The sequence below is a fragment of the Quercus lobata genome, chromosome 2 (genome assembly GCF_001633185.2).
Source record: "Quercus lobata isolate SW786 chromosome 2, ValleyOak3.0 Primary Assembly, whole genome shotgun sequence".
NCBI lineage: Eukaryota > Viridiplantae > Streptophyta > Magnoliopsida > Fagales > Fagaceae > Quercus > Quercus lobata.
In genome coordinates, this window is record NC_044905.1 from 34,428,832 (window position 1) to 34,432,709 (window position 3,878).

At 27.0% G+C, this 3,878-nt stretch overlaps 1 long non-coding RNA gene across 1 annotated transcript; it reads right to left on the reverse strand.

Annotated features, from left to right (window-relative positions):
- Positions 1–571: 571 nt before the first annotated feature.
- LOC115975936 lies at positions 572–1,730 on the reverse strand. Its single transcript, XR_004088215.1, has 3 exons — positions 1,638–1,730; positions 750–904; positions 572–654 (listed from the first exon to the last, which is right to left on the reverse strand). It is a non-coding gene; the product is annotated as an uncharacterized LOC115975936 (long non-coding RNA).
- Positions 1,731–3,878: the final 2,148 nt, after the last annotated feature.

Consider the following 3,878-nt stretch of genomic DNA (forward strand, 5'->3'; position numbering starts at 1 on the left):
CTCTTTTCCTAGTTACATGAAAAAAATACAAATGAGTTAATTATTAAACATTTGCTTCTAAGAAAGATTTTAGAAAAAAAAAATATTAAAAAAAACTATTAATAAAGTTCATTTTATAATCACCTTCCACTTGCGATTATTCCATTTGTTGCACATCTCTTTCCAAATAGTTGGAGTTACATCATCTAGGGGATGCTTGTACCATTCATCTTGAGGAATTTTATTTGTTACACATTCTTCTCTAAGGTGCCACATCCAATCAAGATAGCGTCGTTTGACATGCTCATCAAATACCTCCCTCTCAAGAACTAAGTCATCTGTCTCAAATTGTGCTTCTTTCTATAACTCATAAAGCATATTCAGTTGTTCTTTAGGGTATTTTGAAAAAGTTGTCCATGGCCCAGTAATGTTCTGGTGGAACTTAATAGTAATCTCTTAGGGTATTTTCTTTTCTATGAATCTAATAATATGAAAGAAACACAAAGCATGTAAAATATTACATATAAATGAAATGTAAGCACTAAAAAATAAATGATTAAAGTAACCAAAAAATAGGGAAAAAAGACCTTTTGTCATGTATCTCACACTTGTGGTTATGACCTAGATAAACACCCTTAGCCTTTCCCCGACCTCTTTTCTTTTGTATAGTAGATCCTACCAATAATGGAATAAGTAAAAATAAATAAATAAGCTTTAAGCATAAAATTGGTATATTAGCATATAAACTTTAGGAAAATATTAAGTATTACCTTCGCTGCCCCCATTAATCACACTATTAAAAGAAACAAGTGCTTCATTAGTTGGAGACTCAGATGATGAAGGTGCAACTTGTGATTGACTACCACTATCACCTTTATCTCTCGCTTGTTTTATAGCTCGCTTCTTACTTTTCTTTGCCATTCACCTGTAACATAGTTAAAAAGAAAGCCACATCTTTGATAAGTTGTAATTATTTAGTCAACAAAAATATAATTAAAACCAAGGACCATATTAGAAATATCAATATAAAGATAAAAAAAATTTGTGATAAATAAACTTATTATAAAAGCTAAAAACTAAAAAACTAACTTAACAACACCACATCTGAATATATTGTAAACTAACTAACATGAAAAGCTTAATCAAATTTTAGAGATCCACTAATTTAATTCAATAATTATATACAAATAAAATGAACAGCTTCAACAAATTGCTAAAGTTTAGCAAAAAAAAATAAAAATGCTAAAGTTACTTTTTACGGTACACTTATATTATTATATACTACAAGACAAATACTATTATTATAATACTATTATTATACAATTGTCATAGCTACAACAAATATATATTATTGAAAAGTGGTCAATGGGTTTCTAGTCTCCTTGCAGTTTTACAGACAAAGAAATATTCAACCGTACACTAATATTATATTATATTATTATATACCCACAACAAACACCAACCATTCATTCATTTATATTTTTTTAATCAAAAAAAATTTCAACCATTCATTCATTAGCTTTTTGGCTCAACACCCAACCATCCACTATTACTATATATCTATTCAGTGGATTCATGAACCAGAACGTGCAGTATAATTTAAAACTGTGCAAAAAACTAAAGTGCAGACAAAGAGAGTGAGATAGAGTAAGTGATACCAGTGGCTTAGCAAGATGATTGGATTCTGGCAAGTATGGAGAACGATGGTGTAGAGACAAGCAAAGATACTGACGGCGCAAGAGAGTAATAAGACAGAGTTGTGTTTTTTTTTTCTTTTTTATGTTTCTAATTTTTGGTTTTTGCATTGGGAATTAGGGATTTGTAGAGGAAGACAAATTTAGGCTTTTTTTGTTTTATTTTGTAATTAGGGATATGTTTACCTGAAAGGAATTTCCTATATTTTTGGGTTTTTTAAAATTTTATTTTTTGTTGAGAAGATGGGTTTGTTAACATTATTGAACCAACTTTATTTTATTTTTTGAATTTTTTTCAACAAATTTATAAGGGTCAATTATGAAATTTTAAAGTATAAATTAAAAAAAAAAATTTGGATGATTTGAATTTTAAATTTTTAGCTGCCAAATTCTAAAATTTGAGAAGGGTGGGAGTAGGAGGGAGGGGGTGGCGGTAAAGAAAATTTTAACCTACGTTGCAATTTTATTCCATCTCAAATAGGAAGCTTCAAAAGTTAGTGAAATATAACCTCAATATTGTGTAGGTAGATTTTTTTGTAAGAAAATATAACCTCAATATTTAAAAAATAAAAAAATAATTTTGTGTATTTTATTTGGCAAAATCTCCCAAGGGAAAAAACATTTTTCACTTGAAATCTCATTAACCAAAATTTTTTTAATTAATATTAAAAATATTGTATACTAACTTGCTCTCAATTTTCAAAAATTATCTTATTACTGATTTAAAATTTTAATTAAAGTTTTCTCAAAAAAAATTAATTAAAGAGTATTTAAAAAATTCTTCCAATCCAATTAATGGTTAGATTTTGGATTTGGACTTTAACGAAGTTTCATAAGATTTGATTACTCTGTTCTCACAATCTAACCGTCTGATTGTCACTGTCATTTACAAAATCAAATATTTCACCACATTCTACCAATCCAACGGTCAAAGATATAAACTTGAATTTAAACTACAAAAACTTGAATTTAAACAATTGATTGATGACATGACAAATAATAATTTATCACCTTGAAATTTTATAAGCACAAAAAATATATAAAGATAATGTAATCTAACGTTAGATTTGTCAAAATTCACATCGAATTAAGAAATATAGAATTGGGTTCAAGTTACACGTGTTGTAACTTTAAAAAATGTTACATCACCCAATAACTTATAATTGAATTAATATTTTGAAAATCCAACTATTGGATTACATGTTCTATATGTTCTTAATATGCATGCCAATCGGATGTAGTTTACCATTTGATCTATGAACTCATCTTTTATGCATTATTTTAAACTACTAAAACTTGAATCTAGACAATTGATTGATAACATTACTATTAATCTTTGATCACCTTGAAATTTTGTAAGCAAGAAAAATATATGAAGATAATGTAATCTAACGGTAGATTTGTCTAAATTCACATCGAATTAAGAAATATAGAGTTGGGTTCAAGTTACATGTGTTGTAACTCTAAAAAATGTTACATCACCCAATAACTTATAATTGAATTAATATTTTGAAAATCCAACCATTGGATTACATGCTCTATATTTTCTTAACATGCATGCTAATTTTCATGCCAATCGGATGTAATTTACCATTTGATCTATAAATTCATCTTTTATGCATTATTTTAAACTACTTAAACTTGAATCTAGACAATTGATTATTGACATGACAATTTCATAATTGATCACCTTGAAATTCTATAAGCATGAAAAATATATGAAGATAATGCAATCTAATGGTAGATTTGTCAAAATTCACATCGAATTAAGAAATATAGAGTTGGGTTCAAATTACACGTGTTGTAACTCTAAAAAATGTTACATCACCCAATAACTTATTATTGAATTAATATTTTGAAAATCCAACCATTGGATTACATGTTCTATATGATCTTAACATGCATACTAATTTTCATGCCAATCGGATGTAAGTTACCATTTGATCTATGAACTCATCTTTTACACATTATTTTAAACTACTTAAACTTGAATCTAGACAATTGATTGTTGACATGACAATTAATAATTGATTACCTTGAAATTTTATAATTATGAAAAATATATGAAGATAATGCAATCTAACGGTAGATTTGTCAAAATTCACATCAAATTAAGAAATATAGAGTTGAATTCAAGTTACACGTGTTGTAACTCTAAAAAATGTTACATCACCCAATAATTTATAATTTAATTAATATTTTGAA